At 32.4% G+C, this 13491-nt stretch overlaps 1 protein-coding gene and 1 pseudogene across 1 annotated transcript in view; both read left to right on the forward strand.

Moving 5' to 3' along the window:
* The window catches only part of LOC130453627 (neurabin-1-like), a 189704-nt gene that overhangs the window by 98197 nt on the left and 78016 nt on the right, over nt 1–13491 (forward strand). The window lies entirely within an intron of this gene.
* On the forward strand, nt 9901–12001 carry LOC100031923 (CBY1-interacting BAR domain-containing protein 1-like; annotated as a pseudogene).

Genomic DNA, 13491 nt, shown 5'->3' on the forward strand with positions numbered 1-13491 from the left:
GGGTACATGGAGACCTAAATCAAAAATTAATTGGAAATTAAATAACATGATACTCCAAAATCGGATAGTTAGAGAAGAAATCATAGAAACAATTAACAATTTCGTTGAAGAAAATGAAAACGGCAAAACATCCTTTCAAACCTTATGTGATGCAGCCAAGGCAGTACTTAGAGGAAAATTCATATCACTGAGTGCATATATTAACAAATTAGGGAGGACAGAGACCACGGAATTGGAAATGCAAATCAAAAAACTTGAGAATGAACAAATTAAAAACCCCCAGAAGAAAACCATACTAGAGATCCTAAAAATTAAGGGAGAAATTAATAAAATCGAAAGTGACAGAACTATTAAGCTAATAAACAAGACTAGAAGCTGGTACTTTGAAAAAACAGACAAAATAGACAAAGTACTGGTTAATCTAATTAAAAAAAGGAAAGAAGAAAGGCAAATTAACAGCATCAAGGATGAAAAGGGGGATCTCACCTCCAATGAAGAGGAAATTAAGGCAATCATTAAAAACTACTTTGCCCAACTATATGGCAATAAATACACCAACGTAGGTGATATGGATGAATATTTACAAAAATATAAATTGCCTAGACTAACAGAAGAAGAAATAGTTTTCTTAAATAATCCCATATCAGAAAAAGAAATCCAACAGGCCATCAAAGAACTTCCTAAGAAAAAATCCCCAGAGCCTGATGGATTCACCAGTGAATTCTATCAAACATTCAGAGAACAGTTAATCCCAATACTATACAAACTATTTGACATAATAAGCAAAGAGGGAGTTCTATGAAACTCCTTTTATGACACAAGCATGGTACTGATTCCAAAACCAGGCAGGCCAAAAACAGAGAAAGAAAATTATAGACCAATCTCCCTAATGAATATAGATGTAAAAATCTTAAATAGGATACTAGCAAAAAGACTCCAGCAAGTGACTAGAAGGGTCATCCACCATGATCAAGTAGGATTTATACCAGGGATGCAGGGCTGGTTCAACATTAGGAAAACTATCCACATAATTGAACACATCAACAAGCAAACCAACAAGAACCACATGATTATCTCAATAGATGCAGAAAAAGCCTTTGATAAAATATAACACCCATTCCTACTAAAAACACTAGTAAGCATAGGAATAGAAGGGTCATTCCTAAAAATAATGAACAGTATATATCTAAAACCATCAGCCAATATCATCTGCAATGAGGATAAACTAAATCCATTCCCATTAAGATCAGGAGTGAAACAAGAATGCCCATTATCACCTCTATTATTTGACATTGTATTAGAAACACTAGCAGTAGCAATTAGAGAAGAAAAAGAAATTGAAGGCATCAAAATAGGCAAGGAGGAGACCAAGTTATCGCTCTTTGCAGATGACATGATGGTCTACCTAAAGAATCCTAGAGATTCAACCAAAAAGCTGATTGAAATAATCAACAACTTTAGCAAAGTTGCAGGATACAAAATAAACCCAAATAAGTCATCAGCATTTCTATATAATTCCAACACAGCTCAGCAGCAAGAACTAGAAAGAGAAATCCCATTCAAAATTACCCCAGACAAAATAAAATACTTAGGAATCTATCTCCCGAGACAAACACAGGATCTATATGAACACAACTACAAAACACTTTCCACACAACTAAAACTAGACTTGAACAATTGGAAACACATTAACTGCTCATGGGTAGGATGAGCCAATATAATAAAAATGACCACCCTACCCAAACTCATCTATCTATTTAGTGCCATACCCATGGAAATTCCAAAAAATTATTTTTTACTGATTTAGAAAAAACCATAACAAAGTTCATTCGGAGAACAAAAGATCAAGGATATCCAGGGAAATAATGAAAAAAAAAACACACATACGTTGGGGGCCTTGCAGTCCCTGACCTTAAACTATATTACAAAGCAGCAGTCATCAAAACAATTTGGTACTGGCTAAGAGACAGAAAGGAGGATCAGTGGAATAGAATGGGGGCAAGCAACCTCAGCAAGACAGTATATGACAAACCCAAAGATCCCAGCTTTTGGGACAAAAATCCACTATTTCATAAAAACTGCTGGGAAAATTGGAGGACAGTGTGGGAAAGATTAGGCTTAGATCAACACCTCACACCCTACACCAAGATAAATTCAAAATGGGTGAATGACTTGAACATAAAGAAACTATAAGAAAATTAGGCGAACACAGAATAGTATATATGTCAGACCTTTGGGAAGGGAAATACTTCAAAACCAAGCAAGAATTAGAGTTACAAAATGCAAAATAAATAATCTGGATTACATCAAATTAAAAAGTTTTTGTACAAACAAAACAAATGTAACCAAAATCAGAAGGTTAGCAACAAATTGGGAAACAATCTTCATAAAAACCTCTGACAAAGGTTTAATTACTCAAATTTATATAGAACTAAATCAATTGTACAAAAAATCAAGCCATTCTCGAATTGACAAATGGGCAAGGGACATGAACAGGCAGTTCGCAGCCAAAGAAATCAAAACTATTAACAAGCACATGAAAAAGTGCTCTACATCTCTTATAATCAGAGAGATGCAAATCAAAACAACTCTGAGGTATCACCTCACACCTAGTAGATTGGCTAACATGACAGCTATGGAAAGTAATGAATGCTGTAGGGGATGTGGCAAAGTGGGGACATTAATTCATAGCTGGTGGAGTTGTGAATTGATCCAACCATTCTGGAGGGCAATTTGGAACTATGCCCAAAGGGCGATAAAAGAATGTCTGCCCTTTGATCCAGCCATAGCACTGCTGGGTCTGTACCCCAAAGAGATAATGGACAAAAAGACTTGTACAAAAATATTCATAGCTGCGCTCTTTGTGGTGGCCAAAAATTGGAAAATGAGGGGATGCCCTTCAATTGGAGAATGGCTGAATAAATTGTGGTATATGTTGGTAATGGAATACTATTGTGCCAGAAGGAATAATAAAGTGGAGGAATTCCATGGAGACTGGAACAACCTCCAGGAAGTGATGCAGAGTGAAAGGAGCAGAACCAGGAAAACATTGTACACAGAGACTGATACATTGTGGTACAATCGAAGGTGATGGACTTCTCCATTAGTATCAATGCAATGTCCCTGAACAATCTGCAGGGATATAAAAAATACTACCCACAAGCAGAGGATAAATTGTGGGAGTAAAAACACCAATTAAAAGCAACTGCTTGACTACAGGGTTGGAGGAGAGAAGACTGAACACTATAATGCAAATTCCAACAACAGGGAAATGGGTTTGAGTCAAGAACACATGTGATTACCAGTGGAATCATTTGTCGGCTATGGGAGAGGGAAAGGTGGGGGGGGAGGGGAGGAAAAGAAAATGATCTTTGTTTCCAGTGAATAATGTATGAAAACGACAAAATAAAATAATGTTTAAAAATTAAAAAGAAAAAGAAAAAGAGTATGATAAGAAATGGACCTCGTCAAGTGAACAAAACTGTTAAGTGAAATAAAAATGAATTGATGTTTCAGAGTTTTATGCTCAAAACAGTGAGAATTGGGCATCACCTCCACTCTGTCATCTGTGACTTAATCTTTAATATTTTAAATGGATTCAGTGAGTTTGAGTAAATATGTTTTTAGTGAATCACTAAACATTTATGAAGTGCCTCTAGTGTCCAAGGCAATTTTATACCTGCTGAGGCCAGGAAGGATGGTCAGAAACAATCTCTCTTCTCAAGGAACTGGCGGTCTAGAAGAGGAGTCAACATGCTAACAATGATGCATGAAAAAGCAATCTACAATAGGATAAAAATGGAAATAATAAGAGAGAAAAGAAACCAAAAATGAAGGGATTCAAGAAAGGGTTTTCATCTTAGACTTGGAAGTAGCCAGAGGAGTGTATCACTAGAAACAAGAACAGAATGTTCTCTGAGAAATGGATTGTCTTATTTGGGAAGGATTTCAGATAGCAGCGGGGTGGAGTTAGAAGGATCAAAATATCATATAAGAAGCCTAGAAAGGTGGCAGCTTTGTGTGTGTGTGTGTGTGTGTGTGTGTGTGTGTGTGTGTGTGCGTGTGTGTGTGTGTGTTTTGAATCATTTTCAATTGCAAACAATATTTAATACTAAATCTAGGAGGAGATAGGAAATCTTTACAGACTACTGTGTAGAAAGACAGACATAAGGTGACATAGTTATACCTTTCTTTGAAAGCTCAATGCTGGAAGCACTGGATTAGGGAAGGATATGGCAGATTTTGCAGCAAAAATGCAGGCTTCAGGGGAGAAAGACCTGCTAAGAAGTTTTGTGTGACAGAAGGGCAGGCCATGTTAGAGAGAAATGTTGGAAACGTCTCCACAGATAAGCTTTGGCAACTGGCTGGATGGAGGAGGAATGATGGACTGAGCCTGTGAAGAAGACAATAGTTGGTGAGGCAGGGTGATGAAATAGTGAGAGAGAGAAGAGGAAGAGGGGAGATTTTCTGATTAGAAAATAAGAATTTCAGCTTTGGAAATACTGAATATCAGATGTTTATAGGACAATGGTATAATTTAGAGAGGCATCACCTACCAAAAATTCCAGACTGGGATCTGGAAAGCTTACCACAATCTCAACACCCAAAGATTAAAGTCCAAATATTTGGAGAATTAAAAAAAAAACCCACCCCAATATACTTCTTTTTCACTGTCCTCTGATCAGGACTGATCTTCCTTCACCACTCTGCCTACTGCTGCTGTCATAGAGCTAGAGAAAACATGCTTTATGATGTCAGCAATAATTCACATTAGCTGTTGGGAGTGGAGCTATGTGGCAACGTGAGAGTGGTTTGGGTTCCTGAGTTGATTACATTAAAAAATTCCTTTAAAAATATTTTTTCTCAACACTTTTCACATTTACATAAAAGTTTTTTTTTTTTAATTTTACATAGTTACAAGAGCCTTAGTTTAAAAGCCCTGGTTCACTTAAAAAAAAAAAAAAAACCCTTGCCTTCTCACTTAGAATCAATGCTGTGTATAGTTTCCACAGCAGAAGAGTGGTAAGGGCTAGTCAATGGGGTTTAAGCGACTTGCCCAGGGTCACCAAGCTAGGAAGTGTCTGCGGACACATTTGAACCCAGGACTTGGCTCTCAATTCACCGAGTCACCCAACTGCCTCCAAAATGGTTCATTCTTGAAAGAAAATTGAAAAAAGTTACTTTTCTTTTGATGAGTTACATGAATGATTCAAGTCATCCAAGTATCCCTGAAACTCATAAATTCTTTTAGATGGTTTCTGAGGAACTGAAGCTAACATGAGAAAAATGTTCCCTAGAAACTTACCCAGTCACCTGTGGGGAAAAAATAACAGCAGATTCTAAAGAATGCCAGAAAAAGGAGTCCATGAATTTGTAAGAACACATATTTCTATATATATGATATGTCTGAGGAAGCAGAGACAGTTCTGTACTTGCTACCTCTGGGCTAAGCCATATTATCCTCCTTGAGGGCTGGTTGTTTCTCTCAAGCTCGGTGCCCACCATAAATACTTGTTGGCTAACTGGATTGATAAATGGAATTGTTTACACACTCGTTGCTAGGGGAGCTTGTTTTGAAACTTAGGAAGTAAAATTATGTAAGTCTCAAGAAAGAAAAAGAAGTCTAAATATTAAATGTTTAAAGGTGGTAAAATGAAAAGATTATAGGCCTAAGCTGAGGTATCTGTTAACTTTTACTGCTGCTTTTTGACTGCTGGCTGACCATTCTGAGTTTCAAGGCAACTGAAGAGTTGATTCAAAAGAAATGACTGGTGGTTCCCTTAAGAGGGCCAAACACTCAACAGCCAATAAGAGATCATAGAACATAGAACAACTGTCAGGTTACCAAGGAATCAGGAGGATTATAAATAAAGGGAGGAGACTGGGGAGGTCATTCCTGCAAAGGAAACCAAGGAGGTAGGATGTGTTAAGGATTGGAAGGGTGGCAGTTTGTTAAATTGTGGAATTATTTGTTTTAGAGTAGTTGCTGGGGATTTCTTTTTGTTGTGGAATGTTTTGATATGGAATTGGTGATTTTTGATGTATACATTTTTAAAAAATATTGATAAACAGAATTCTAAAGGGGATCTCAGAGATTTTGTCTATTTTCAAAGGAATTGAAGATTATTGAGGAATCTATAAATATTTTAAAATACTATAGCAGGTTCCAGGGGGAAAATATATAATAACCAATATCTCCTAACGTGTTTTTTTTTTATTTTAATTCTTTTTCTTTTTAACTTTTAACATCATTTCATGTTTTCTGTCTCATATGATTTTCACAATTTTGGACAGTCATCTAGTGAACAAATCTATTAATATTGGGGAAAGAAGGAGTGGGATAAATCGTGGAAATTCATCTTTATATAAATATTTTGAAAAATAAACCAATCTATATGTATGTACTACATTTAAATAAATATAAATGTTTGAATATAAAGATGAAATTCAATTAATATCAATTAGTAATTAATGATCATCAATTAGTAATTGTCACTAATGAATAATTGATTAATGATCACCAAGGAGTAATTATTATTAATTAATAATTCATTAATATTAGTTATTGATTATCAATCATTAAATTATTAAATTTTATTTTTATTTTTATACATTTATTTAATTTATTTTTTTAAACAATTTTATTTCATATTTATATATTTTTATTTATTAAATTATTTATTTTAATTTAATTTATTTACATTTAAAAGTATTTATTTTATATATTTTATTTAAGTAATTATATTTATTTATAAATTCATTTATAATTAATAGAATTTAAAAATTTATTAAATTATTAAAATATTGATTATTATTAATTATTGAAAATCACTAATTGATGATCAGTAATTGATCACTTATTAATTAGTGACAATTACTAATTGATGATCATTAATTAATAATAGACAATAATTATTATTTTAACCATCATTATTAATTACTATTAAACAATTATTGATTAATCTGCATTGATTAATAATTAATATTAATCAATTAATAATTATTGATCAGTAATGAATAAAGTAATGATAATTTATTAATAATTAAATTAAATTATTTTAATGGATTGTCATTAATTAATAATTGATAATGGTTATTATTTATAATAATTATTAGTTAATATTAAGTAATTATTGATTAATGATAATTGACATTAATTATTTTATTCTCATTATTATTAATTACATCAAACAATTATTGATTTATTATCTTGAATTAATATTAACTGATTATTATTTGATGATAATTAATAATTAATATTAACAGATAATTGATGAGCATCAAATAATCCTTAATTCAATTTGTTTGATATTAATTAATAATGATGGTTAAAATAATAATTAATGATGATCAATTAGTTATTGTCACTAATTAATAATTCATTATTTAATGAACCTCAATTGGTAATTATCCTTAATTAATAATTGATTAATATTAATTATTGATCATAAAATTATTGTGGTTTTGTTCATGTATATTTAATTAATTAATTTATTTTTAAATGGATTTTGTTGATATATAAATATATTTTATTTATTAAATTATTTATTTTTAAATTTAATTTTATGTATTTATAAATTAATTTAATTTAATTTTAAAATCAATTTAAATAATATTTTATTAAATTCTTAAATAATAAACCATTAGTTATTAAATATTGATTGATAATAATTATTAATTAGTGAAAATTACTAATTGATGATAATTAATCAATAATATTTTGGTATTGATTTTTAAGTAAGTAACAATTTACTGATTATGAATTAATGATAATTAATCAATAATTGCTTCATAATAATTAATGATTATAAGTAATCAATATCAACGATAAATTAATGATCATGAATTAATAGTCGATCAATGCCAATTATTAATACATAGCAATTGTTAATGATAATCAGTTAATAATTGATTATATAATAATTAAATTATTATAATACAATATATAATATAATATAATACAATATAATAATTATTATATTTTAAATACTGATTAAATTTCATTAATTAATATTAATATGTATTTAATATTAAAGGATTGTTTTAGAATATAAAGAAAAGAATGTTAGTCAATATGCCTTGTACCACTTACCATAAACATTTCTTAGGCTATAGCAAAATTGTATATAGCTTTAGAATTCCTCCCCTTCCATTAGATATAATGCTGAATTTTTCCCGTCAAATTTAATGAACATACAGGAGTAAATTTGAACATATGAGATACATTTTGAAATGAAATATTACTCTTGTGTATATTGGGGCTGAACACTTAGATAAAAGGAATTTTTAAGGGGGTATCATTTAATGTCAAGAGACTGATCAAGAAAACTAATTTTTACAAATAAAATTAATACACCACTGTACTTTGAAATTATTTATATTTTGTTGACCATGCACTTTAAAAATTATTTTTATTTTTATTCAAGTAAAGATCAGAATTTTCTTGTTCAAGAACCTTGTTTATAGCTTTTAATCTTCTCTGTGAAAAAATGATGCAAAGAAGAGTCCAGAACCTCGATTTATTTTCTTGTCAAATAGACAAAGGTAAGCTTTAACTATAAAATTGCTTATTTCATACATGTATGCCATTCTTCATCAGTTTTATTTTTATTAAGCTTGTTTTTCATATCAATAAATATCAAATATAGAGAATATTAAAATATTAGGAATAACTCCCAAATGAAGATTAAAGAGTGTAACTGATAAATATTTTTGATATCATATAAATAAATATTTTTGATATCATAACTTTTAAAATAGTGTCAGAAAGGTGAGTCATAGCAATAAGGCAAAAAATTTAAGGAATAATCTGTAAAATCATAGTAAGAATAAAATCGTTACCTTTTATAGACAATATAATAGTTTATTTAGAAAACCCAATCAAGCCAAATAAAATGAATTAAAATAACTCCAGGAAAATGCAGGATAATAAATAAATCTTCATAGAGCATTAGCATTTTTATATATTATTCCCTAAAGCCTTAGCAAGAACAAATAAAGACATTCTATTTAAAAATGATAGAGACTGTGAAATACCTGGAATTCTATTCATCAAAACAAAAGGGGGATGGAGGGAGGGCAGAACTAAGATGGTGGAGAAGCTACACAGACTCACCTGTTCTCTATCTACCAAATTAAAATATGATATAATGCCTAAAAAGAAATATTGGAGCACCATAATCTACAGAAAAATGGAGTGAAATAATTTTTCTATTTAAAACTACTTAGAAAGCCATTAGGAAAGTTCTATTCCACTCTGATGGAAGAGGAGTGCAAAAACAACAGAACGAGGCAGGTTCCGATAATTAAAGAGTCCTTGGACACACCTGAATCAGCAACAGGGGCTGCCAGAGCTCCCAGCTGCAGCCCTTTGCTGCCTTGACGGAGTGCCCATACACAGATCCAGGCAGCAGTTGTGGCGGACCTTATTGGGAGCACTTAGCACATCCCAATGCTTGCAACCTCAGAGGACAAGGGGATCCTGGTCACAGTTACCAGATGGAAAAGAATTCACATGGTTACTCACTGACCTGACCACAGGCCAGGAGAGTATTAAACACACTTGTCATTACATTATACAATGTTGAAAGAATTTATAAAAAAAAAAAAAAGATTGGTCACTAAGAACGCTCAATGAAGCTGCACAAAGAACTTGGAACATACTTCTTTCTACATAGTTACAGAAAATGAGCAAACAACAATACCAAAACACCCTAACCATAGAAAGATATTTTGGTGCCCGGGAAGACTTAAAATCAGAAGAAAATATTGCTGCATCCAAAGCTTAGAAGGAAGAAAAGATATTAGCTATTTCACATCTCAAAATAGTCTACAAAGCAGAAATTGTCTAAATTATTTAGAGTAGTTTAAGAAACGTGTCTCTGGGGGCTTCCGTCCCGGCTCCTGCCGCGGCGGCTCCACCGCAGGCCCAGTTGCGGGCTCCAACCCAGGGTCCCGGGACGCTCTCGAGGGGACATGCTGAGGCGGACTCTGGAAAACCGGGACGCCCAGACCAAACAGCTGCAGGATGCGGTCTCCAACGTGGAGAAGCACTTTGGGGAGCTGTGCCAGATCTTCGCGGCGTACGTGCGTAAAACGGCCCGGCTTCCAGACAAGCCAACCTCCTGGTGAATGAAATCAATGCTTATGCTGCCACCGAGACGCCCAACCTGAAGCACGGCCTGAAGGACTTTGCTGATGAGTTTACCAAACTTCAGGATTATAGGCAAGCTGAGGTTGAAAGACTTGAAGCCAAAGTAGTTGAACTTTGAAAAGTTATGGAACTATTGTGAAAATGAAACGGGATGATCTCAAAGCAACTTTAACAGCAAAGAGTCGAGAAGCTAAGCAGTTAACTCAACTAGAAAGGACGCATCAACGGAATCCATCAGATCGGCATGTCATAGTATCCTTTCAATTTTGAAGAAAAAATTATTTTGTCATTTAGTTGATAAAAAGGCAGAAACAGAATTACAGAGAGCTACAATGGATGCCACCAGAACAAGTCGGCACCTGGAAGAAACAATTGACAATTTTGAAAAGCAAAAAATAAAGGACATAAAGAATATATTTTCAGAATTTATAACTATTGAAATGCTGTTCCATGGTAAAGCTTTAGAAGTCTACACTGCTGCCTACCAAAATATACAGAAGATTGATGAAGAAGAAGATCTAGAGATTTTTCAGAGCTCTCTCTATCCACCTGACTATTCAACTTGTTTAGATATTGTTCGAGCAAATTCAAAATCTCCTCTTCAGAAATCTATTTCTATCAAGTGTATATCCGGATCAGGACAGCAGATTCCTACCACTGGGATAAGAAAAGATCACCAAGATGACGATGAAGAGGATGATGAATTGGACGTTACAGAAGAAGAAAATTAATTTTATATGTGCTTTTAACAGTTCCCCTCAAAATCATCAACTTCAGCTTATTAAATGTGTCAATTGCCCAAAAAAAGCAATAAGAAATTAACATGTCTATATGTATACATATATGCACTATTAACAGGTATTTCAAAAGAATCTATTGGTTTTTTAAAGTAAATGGTTTTTGAGGAATTAACTTCAGAATGGAATGTGATTAAAGGAAATTTCTGTAGCCCCAAAATTAAGTAGCTAAAATGAAAAACATGCCATTAGCTTTGTTCTGTTACCAAGGTTATGGTATTTGTTTAAATATAAATTTCATTTTTAAAGAATTTCAAAATAATTATCGTGAGAGCTGTCTTTAAGCCATTGTCATATCACACAAATAAATGTGACAGTGGCCAAAAAAGAACTATTATCTTCTCTTGGTTCCCTATGTAAGCTAAGTTTCCATGCCTTCATTTCTTAAAAATCAGTTAAAATTCCTTCAAAATCATTGACAAGCATTGTTCCATAAAGTACTTAAATAAGGTTGTTTTACTTCCTTATCAATTTCAAAAATTGGGGAGTTTTATTTGCCAGGTCACATCTACCTAGTTAACGCCTTTAAATAGTCCAATGGGGCTAAATGAGCAAAAGAAATTAGAAGACCAAGAAAACTGGTCATATTTATATATTCCATTTTTAACAATGGAAGAAGGTAGTTAAAGGGTGAAAAAATGTAGTAGTCCTCATGAACTTAAAATCAAAATGTTGACAATGTGTGATGCAGACTTTGGAAAACCTATTTTGAGATGCTATTTTCCCATAGAGAAATGAGGCACAGGCTGCTAATAAAAGAAATTCTGAAATTGTATTAGAATTTCTAAACACTAAAATTTATTATTATTATTATTATTAATGACACATTCTTGTACCTGGAAATATCAAGTTGGAGACATTTGAATCATAGAATGTTAGCATGTCTGACATTTTTTTCATTTCCAGGATTTCCTTCTGGGAAAACATTTGTAATCTTATTTCATTGATCCAGACAAGCATATTTTACTAACTGTGAAATTTATTTCCTTTGGAATACTAGAAAAATTACTATTCACAACACATAAAAATAAAGACTTTACAGAAAAAAAAAGAAAGAAACGTGTCTCTGACACTTGCTAGTTGTGAAATGCTGGACAAGTCACTTAACCCTGTTTGCCCCAGTTTCCTCTTCTGTAATGAAGAGATAGCTGGAGAAGAAACTGGAACACTACTACATTAGCTTCACTAGGAAAATTCCAACTCAAGTCATAAAGAGTCAGATACAACTGACTGACAAAACAAGAAGGATCAATGGTCAATTAGAGGAACAGATTAGGTGTAGAAAATGCTGAATAAAAAAGGGCCTTGTAAAATGTACCTTTGATAAACTCAAAGTCCTTAGACTGTGCTAGAATTAGGAATTATTTTTTTAAACTGTTGGGAAAATTAGAAATGCTTTGAGACGACTTTTTATATAAGTTGTCTTTTATTGTGAATATATGAACCCACAAATGATCCATAAATAAACTTTGGGGTTCTGTGATCTTGGAAGAGAGAAAAAATGCATGTTTTTTAATAACATTTCATTCAAATTTAACAAATTCCAATAACAATTTTTATAATACACTTTGATATCTGGTATGGTTAGATCATCTTCCATCATATTATTTTTCATTATTTCCATTGATATTCTTGACCTTGTTTAGTGAAAAATAATATGATGGAAGATGATCTAACAGTGAAAAATAATATGATGGAAGATGATCTAACCATACCAGATATCAAAGTGTGTATTATTATAAAGTACTTATCTTCAAACTAATCTATTATTGATGAAGAAAGAGTAGTGGATCTGTGGAATAGAGTAGGTACACACAATTTGCACAGTAGAAATGACTTTAGTAATGTTGTGTTTCTTACATGCAAAAATCCATATTTTAGGGTCAAGAACTCACTGGGTCAAAAACTGCTGGGAAAACCAGAAAGCATTTTGGCAGAAACTAGATGTAGACCAATGCCACACATCATGTATCAAAATAAGGTCAAAGTGGCATTTGATTTATGCATTCAGGGTAATGCCAGATTTAAATTAGGGGGAAAAGAATTATCAAATAAAGGACAGAGAACATTATAGGAGGTGCAATGGATCATATTCATTACCTTTAAAAGTTTTCCACACAAAACCAGAGAGAAAGAAGAAAAATGGGAAAAAATTTAAAGATCTGATTAAGGCCTCATTTCTCAAAGATATAGAGCACTGGATCAACTTTATAAAGAATACAGGTTGTTCCCCAATTCACAGATACTAAAATTATATGAATAATCAGTTTTCAGATGAAGAAATAAAAACTGTCTCTAGCCACATAAAAAAGCACTAAATCACTATGAAGAATACAAATTTAAACAACTCTTACTTACCTTTTCATGCCTATCAAATTTTCTTAACAAGACAGGAAAGGAAAATGAAAAACGTTGGAGGTGATGGGGGAATATTTGAGACACTAAGGTACAGATGGTGGAATTGTGAACTGATTCATCTATTCTAGAGAACATGGATATATGCTCAAAGAGCTATGCAATTGTGCATATTCTTTGACTTGG

This window comes from Monodelphis domestica, chromosome 4, assembly GCF_027887165.1.
Source record: "Monodelphis domestica isolate mMonDom1 chromosome 4, mMonDom1.pri, whole genome shotgun sequence".
NCBI classification, from domain to species: Eukaryota; Metazoa; Chordata; class Mammalia; order Didelphimorphia; family Didelphidae; genus Monodelphis; species Monodelphis domestica.